The sequence below is a fragment of the Eleginops maclovinus genome, chromosome 23, assembly GCF_036324505.1.
Source record: "Eleginops maclovinus isolate JMC-PN-2008 ecotype Puerto Natales chromosome 23, JC_Emac_rtc_rv5, whole genome shotgun sequence".
In the NCBI taxonomy this organism is placed as follows: domain Eukaryota; kingdom Metazoa; phylum Chordata; class Actinopteri; order Perciformes; family Eleginopidae; genus Eleginops; species Eleginops maclovinus.
Genome location: NC_086371.1, coordinates 23,623,318 through 23,630,782, shown reverse-complemented (window position 1 = coordinate 23,630,782; position 7,465 = coordinate 23,623,318). Strand labels below are relative to the sequence as shown.

General features: G+C 39.0%; 3 long non-coding RNA genes across 3 annotated transcripts; 1 reads left to right on the top strand and 2 right to left on the bottom strand.

Annotated features, from left to right (window-relative positions):
- Positions 1 to 2,801: 2,801 nt before the first annotated feature.
- LOC134859341 (uncharacterized) lies at positions 2,802 to 3,816 on the bottom strand. Its single transcript, XR_010165087.1, has 3 exons — positions 3,651 to 3,816; positions 3,424 to 3,524; positions 2,802 to 3,014 (listed from the first exon to the last, which is right to left on the bottom strand). It is a non-coding gene; the product is annotated as an uncharacterized LOC134859341 (long non-coding RNA).
- A 517-nt stretch (positions 3,817 to 4,333) lies between these two features.
- On the top strand, positions 4,334 to 6,439 carry LOC134860168 (uncharacterized). Its single transcript, XR_010165197.1, has 3 exons — positions 4,334 to 4,462; positions 5,342 to 5,471; positions 5,689 to 6,439. It is a non-coding gene; the product is annotated as an uncharacterized LOC134860168 (long non-coding RNA).
- Positions 6,348 to 7,219, bottom strand: LOC134860169 (uncharacterized). Its single transcript, XR_010165198.1, has 2 exons — positions 7,103 to 7,219; positions 6,348 to 6,469 (listed from the first exon to the last, which is right to left on the bottom strand). It is a non-coding gene; the product is annotated as an uncharacterized LOC134860169 (long non-coding RNA).
- Positions 7,220 to 7,465: the final 246 nt, after the last annotated feature.

Here is a 7,465-nt window from a genome sequence, read left to right as displayed (position 1 = left end):
TTACTTTCTGATAGTACAAAAAGGTTCTGCATTTAAAAGTAAACAGTCTAAAATGTTGCTCGAGTTTCAACTTCTCTTCTTTTTTGTTATCTTCATTTGACATATTCTCTCCCTCAGAGAAAGAGAGCTCATCCTCCCAGCATTTAAGCTGCTCCTGTGTGGATCTCATGTGTGACGTGTGCTTTGGATATCTGCCATTTGATGGTTTATGGCTCTTAAGATGGTTCGTTAGAGAACATCCTGTTTATTCTACACACACACACACACACACACACACACACACACACACACACACACACACACACACACACACACACACACACACACACACACACACACACACACTTTATAATGTTGTTTTGGCTTGGTAATTTCTGGATTGGTCAATTCAGACCAATCAGAATCAAGGTGCTAAGGACGCTCTGATCAAGGAACCATGTGATGCATTCAAAAAAAGAAGTTGGATCAATGTAGAGTCAGCCTTGTAGAGTCATTCCCCGTTAAAAACAGAATGGAGTACTTTTTGAGTATTAATCTTCCAGGACGAGTCCAGACCTGCTGCCCTTGTTGGGGTTCTTTCGACTCTCATGATCAGCTCGCTGCACATTATACCTCAAATGGAAAAACAAATAAGAACATTGAGAAGAAACTATAATAGATTAGAATGTTTTCTGTCACTATAAGAGATTATAAATTGTGACAGAGACAGATCCAAGTGATAATGTCAGACATTATTCCCCAGGTATCTTTCCTTCCTTGCCACCCCACTTCCTTCCTCTTTCCCCCGGTGGGATCAGGTTGAGACAGAGCTCTGATATTTTAAGCCTGTTAACCTATTAAATGATTGATTACTGCATTTAAGTCTATTTCATTTTTAATCACCACTCCAATGATGTATTTAATGGGCCCAGAGCTTGATAAAGATGCCTTTGTAATAAGGTGGGTGTAGGTGGGGGGAGGCGGAGGCCCATGGGCAGCACTTCCTCCACCTTATACTCTCCATAATGTGTCTTGTACTATTTAAACTGAGGAAAGAAAATGTGAGCTGCACTCAGCTCTATAATGGATCAGATGCTTGTGTTATAGAGTGATGATGGGATGGCTCCTAACAGCCTTTTTCAATTGTGATCTTGCATACAAACAAATGTATGTACACATTCAACTGCATATGTAAATTGTGTTATAAACATAATATTCATATAGGTGCAGCATTAAAATGGCTCTCAGTATTCATTTTCACATTAGATCCTCCTCAGGGCCCCGCCCTTATTGACACAATGAAGTGATAGCATATTAATTATTCAGTATTATTAAATATACTAAACTATGTGGAACTTTGATTAATAAATAAATTAATAATACAACCAAATATTATCATATGAAAGCTGGAATAGGTGGAGGAGGAATGGAGGTGATGTTGATAAGATAAAGTCAAAGGTTACCTTAGGGCCCATCAGGTCACAGATCCAGGCAGAGATGGAGTTAATCAATTAACAAACTCCAGAGCTCCAAGGGTCCCTGCGTTAGTATCAGGTAGAGTTTGGCCAATACAAAGAATTGGATTGATTGTGTGTATGCGTGTGTGTCTGTGTATTGTGTGTGTCTGTGTGTGTGAGTACCCGGACCTTGAGATCACTGATCTTGCCACTAAGTGTCAGTTTTAGTTAACATTGCCTGTTTTTTTGGACATATATTATTTAGGAAATGCTAAAGTTAAGAGGTTAAATGATTGATCACAAATATACAGTACATATAATAATAAGGTCCTGAAGAAAATATTTCAAAATACAATATTAAATCATTTCCCCTTTGCATTAAATTAATCATATCCAATATTAAATCTAGTGGAAGAGGTTATTTTGTGAATAACAAAAATACCTTGGTCCAGTGACTTGTCATTGAAAGGGTCATTTGATTGTTCCCGGCAAGAAGTACACGTTAATGTGAACATCTTTAGCCATGTGGCGATTACAGTCCTGTGCTGATATTACAGTCAAATCAAATCCCACTGAAGACCCACCTGGCAAGAACACAGAATACTGGCAACCACTGCTAACCAGAGCTAAGATAGTGACACGCTCTGGCCCACTCAGATTCAATGTGTTACACCAAAAACTACAATGCAATCAGGATAAAAGTGAGCCAATCAAATTCGAATAAAAAGAAAGATTATCCCAATGCCATATCGTATCACTTTATTATACGGCCACAACATGCATGAAACGCTGTAGGTTTCTAGGACTGACTATGCCAAAGCTTATTTTTATTAACTTGGTTTTATAATTTCTTTAATTTTCTTATTGCTGTGAAGTGTGTTTGAGCACCTGCAATAATTAATATATTATTGTTATTATGATTATTAATTGAACCTCCTTCTTTTGAGGTCCCCTATTATGTAAAATGCACCTTTTGATGTCTTTTATACATGAATATGTGTCCCCAGTGTGTAAGAAGACTCACAAAGTGTCAGAAAATACAACCCTCTCTCTTTTCCTCCTTACCCACAGCTCTAAAAACAGGGGTACAAACGAGCTGATCCAGATTTGGTTCGGTTATGACTTCATAACCGAATTGTGGGCTGGCTTTACATTGAACTCCTGGCAACGTCCCACCCACATGACACATCCCAAACTATCGTCCCCCATATGCAGTCGGCGAGCTGAATCCCCTCCGCAGCACCTCTGTGTATTCAGCAGGATGTCTGCAGGAGGGACTTGGCGCTGTTGTTTATATAATACATATAATGTCTCTGTTCTAGTGGAAAACTCTGAGAAGTGTTTCAGAAATAATGCTGGATGTGGTTTCAACATAATATGGCGTTTAATCATGGCAGCGTTTAGCTGAGTTTCTCCCGGTAGAAAACTCTCTTCAGAGAGAGATCATGATGCTCCAAAGGGGTGTGGCCAGCAGCAGCTCCAAAGGGGCGTGGCCAGCAGCAGCTCCAACGGGGCGTGGCCAGCAGCAGCTAGTTCATTTAAAGCTACAGTCACAGAATCAGCACTTCAGGAACAGGGCTGAAATAGAGGGGGGTGAGGCATGCTACAATGGGGGATCTGTTTGGTATTTTGAGCAAAACATTTCAAAGACAAGTTTTGTATAGATATGAGACCTACAGTTTATTGTTCAAATATAGCATAATAGGAAACCTTTAAGTAAATGCCTAAAACCCAACACACAGTTGTACACAGGTCCTCAAATATCATTATTTTACAATAGAAGAATAACATACATTTAGTGAAAGGAAAACATTATTGTGCCTGTGTCATTTAGTTGCCGCTTTATCTGTAGTGGTTGAACTAAATTAAATGTGAACACTGCCTTTTAGGGATACAACTCAAGGAATGCAGAGAAGCAGAGGTTGACATGAAGGGCTCTCTTCTGCATCAGACATAAACAACATTCACACACTTAAACATCCATTACCTGAATGTGGTTTTGTTGAACACATATCTGATGACTTCGCCACCCCACTCTCGTGTCTGACCCCGCACAGCGAAGAACTCTCACGCACATCTGTTTTCTATCTGCGGATATCGTGAACAAAGCACAACAAACTTTTATGACACTCACGCATCTATCTTAAATATAACCATTAGCAATTATAAATGAATCCATTTTTTTATTTTATGAGCTTTTAAGGAAATACTTACCCGAGTCTCTGGCCGCGCCACTCTTCCCTGTTATCGCGATTCTGATCGTACCACGCGTCTGTCTGTGACATCATCATTGTGCGACTGTCTTTGTGCATCTCTGAATCATGGATGTATAATAAGAACTGGATACAGCGTTGTAGGCGGGAACTCGTTCATTCCTATGAGAGCTGGTCATTAGCACATGAAGACAATATGGCCTGAGCTTCTCGAGAGCAAAACGTCACAAATTAGCCATCATGCCTGGCTGTCGAGAGCATAGAGAGCCTAAGTCCTGCCTTTGTATTTCCGACCCATGGGACCTTATTTCCGAAAAAAATATGTATGGTAGGCATTGGTGAGAGAATAATTGTTTGATCCCATTTGAATTGTGCCATGAATTACACATATGATGTTTTTCAATTTAAAATTTGCAAGTCAAGTTTGTCGTAAAACTGTGAAGTAACACTTATTTTTGTGTGAAGCCACACAAATGAACTACATCTCTGGTCTCACACAATACACATCCAAAAAAAACACCAAAACGTCGACATCTTCTCAGTCTACCTCCCGCCTCCTCCTGGCTAATCCAAATATGGACATAGGGTTGGAGCTGAAGCGGGCGTGGCTACTGAAACACGCCCATCTAGCTCGAAGCTACCAAGATAGCGAAGGCTTCCAAGCTAGGCTGCATGCTACCGTATGCTACTCTCATGCGGTAGTATTTTCTCCAGCAGCAAGGTGGCTATCATAAGCTCCCGTTTAGCATCGTGGGCGTCTTGCTCGAAGGCTAACCCACGGCTAATTAGCTAGCTAACGAGCTAATCTAACAAGTGAGTAGACGATACTTTATACATTCTATGGAGCAGACACACTTGATAATTAGTGCTAACGGTGCTAAAATATATATAAAATAATAATACAATTTCACTTACCGAAAAAACTGGAGACCAGACTTCTTGGACGGTCTGTTAGTACAATTAATCGCACAGCAAGCCATATTATGTCTGATATTTGCATTCAAAATGCACCAACATGGAGCTAGCAGAGCAGACAACTAGCGGCTAGCGCCCACTGACGGCGCTGACCTGTCAACCAAAGCGACCACGCCCTTAATTATGCATACATTTAAGCCTTAATATAATTAAAACAGGAGAGTTATATAGAAATTCACCCTCCTCACAATAGTCATGAATAGGGAAATTAGCTATAGAGATCAAAAGCAATTTTTGTACCACGCTGTAAACATGTTTATTTCTGCTGTAAAAATTGGGGGGTCTATGTAAATTGCTCTGTTTTGGAGCCAAGCCACGCGGCCATTCGATGAACTGCAGTTTTTGGCACTTCCATATGCGTTTCACTGCTCAGCCCCGGAGGTTGCCCCTTGGCTAGAACCAGAAAAGTGCCCGAAAAGGCTAAAGATCGGATGTTGAACCGGATCTGGTTTGGTGGAAAAGGGGCATATAGAGCTTGCGCAGTTGATTTTCCCCTTATGCCCCGCCCCCGATCTCCCTCTTCGGCTCAGTAGAATGAATGGAGAGAGAAAATACATTTTAAAATTTTACAACTTTTAATATGGACTTGTTTTTGAAAAGGACAGTCAGAATTCTTCGGACTTTTTTCTCAGAACAAAACTTTTTTTTTTGGGAGGAAATAATTCTTTAATACTTTAATCTCAGAATTCTGAGATTAAAGTACAGTACATAAATCAGGATACCTGTAGTGGCTCAACTTCAGTGACCGACTCTCATAATGCACTGCGGAAAAATTGAGGAGGTAAAAGAGTTTCTGCGTGCCAGAGGGGTCCAGGAGGAAACCATATTCCAAATGGCAGAACAAAAGGTGAGTTATAAATCTATATGTGTTGATTTGGCGCTCGTAAAAACAACGCGAAGGACAAATATGATCCCTCCAGAAAACAGTGAATTATCTTTTAATGTTCCGTTTCAATAAATTGATTATTTGTAACACAACCTAGAAAAACTGAACTAGTCTTAAAAGTTTCATTATATTTATTTATTATCTAAAGCACTCACTTTTCCCCCTCTCATATTTACAGCATGAATAATTTGAGACGGCGTGGAGCCCAGAGAGCTGCAGAAACTTACAGGAGAAACCTCAGTGTGCTGGAAGTCCGAGGACTGAGGTAGAGAGGTCTTTCTATGGGAGGAGGACAGCACCAGGCCTGAGGAAGGAAGACCTGCACCAGCTGTACAGAACCTGAGCCCATACTGGACATACAGTAGTTGTTACCACCTGCACAGGCCAAGTCTGTCTCTCTATTTGACAAAAGGTTTTACTTATACATTTAATAGGTTAACATATAGTTTACTTTTTGTCTATCTTGTCCTTTTTTTCAAAACCTTTTTGATAGTTCATGTGTTATAACTTCTGGTTCAATACATTTCATTTGTATCTGTACTTCTTTTGTCTTTTATTGTTACTGAAAATGTTAGATTACACATTCAAATCTGACTGCAGATTTGTGTGTGACATTACAAATTCCACGGTAAAAGGCACAAGTATTGTAAAGATTATATAGTGAGGCAAATTTAAATAATAATTTCTTCGATTGTACAGTACATTTTGAAAAAGCAAAAACATAGGTGCATTTGATCAGCTGACCACACTTTCTCTGATGTGCAACTTCAAACAAATGATGGTCCTGTTAGGCCCAAAAACTATTCGTTGTGCAGATCTTTGTTTTCACAATAAAAGTGTAGTTTCTCAGTTCATTTTATTGGCCTTTATTGGTCTTTTCATTTTCCTCTTGGATGTTCTTCTGGACCCTTGGAGACCCACTGAAAATGGTGATGCAGCAGTGTCTTTCAGGCATGACACTGACAGAAATGACAAGAAACATATAACATGACATAATTAAAGGGCAAGTGTGTTATTTAGGAGGTGTGTTTGTGTCTTCAGGAACTTTAGATATATTTTATATAGTGTTTTTTTAAATTGAGCTGTGTACTACAATCAGATTATCAATGAACAGTTCGTAAACATTAAAATATCAGTTTTTATTAAAATAATTTTGAACTGTTAACAAACTGCAATAATCACTTTTACAATGTTATACAGACAACATCTTGAGACAAAGGTTAGCAATTATTTCTCTATGTATAACTCACCCCAATAATTAGCAGGCAGGTGAGTGGTAGACGTCAGGCTCTCAGCTAGCTGCTAGCTGCCTTAATAAACATACTTAATTCAATCTCTACAGAAACATGAAAACACCAGGCTGTTGGTCTTGGTTAGCCGTCACTGTTCCAACAAGCATCAACTCGTGTGTCGAAAAAACTAAACCCATTATTTACGTTTACATTTTTTTTTTTTAGATGGGGGGAAAAAAATCAACTTAGCATATAAGCTAACACACTTGATGCTAGCTAATCATTGTCTGCATTTCACATTCTAACGCCTTTGCATTGTTTTTACGAGCGCCAAAAAACACATATAGATTTATAACTCACCCTTTGTTCTTCCATTTGGAATATGGTTTCCTCCGGGACGCTTCTGGCGTTCAGAAACTCTGTTGTCTCCTTCATTGTTCCGTACTGTATTATGAGAGTCTCTCACTGAAGTTTGGCAACTACAGGTACATGGACTTTTGACTTTAAAGTCAGAATTGTAACTTTTTTCTCCCCACATTTTTTTTCTTTTTAGTTCTGAGAAAAAAGTCAGAATTCTGAGATTAACGTCAGAATTCTGACTTTAAAGTTAATGTTTTTCTCAGATTTATTTTTATGTGGCCTAATCCTTTTCCATTCTTCCCAATGTAAGTCAATGGCAAAAAGTCTTTCTTAATGAATGAATATTCAACAACAAAAAAGATG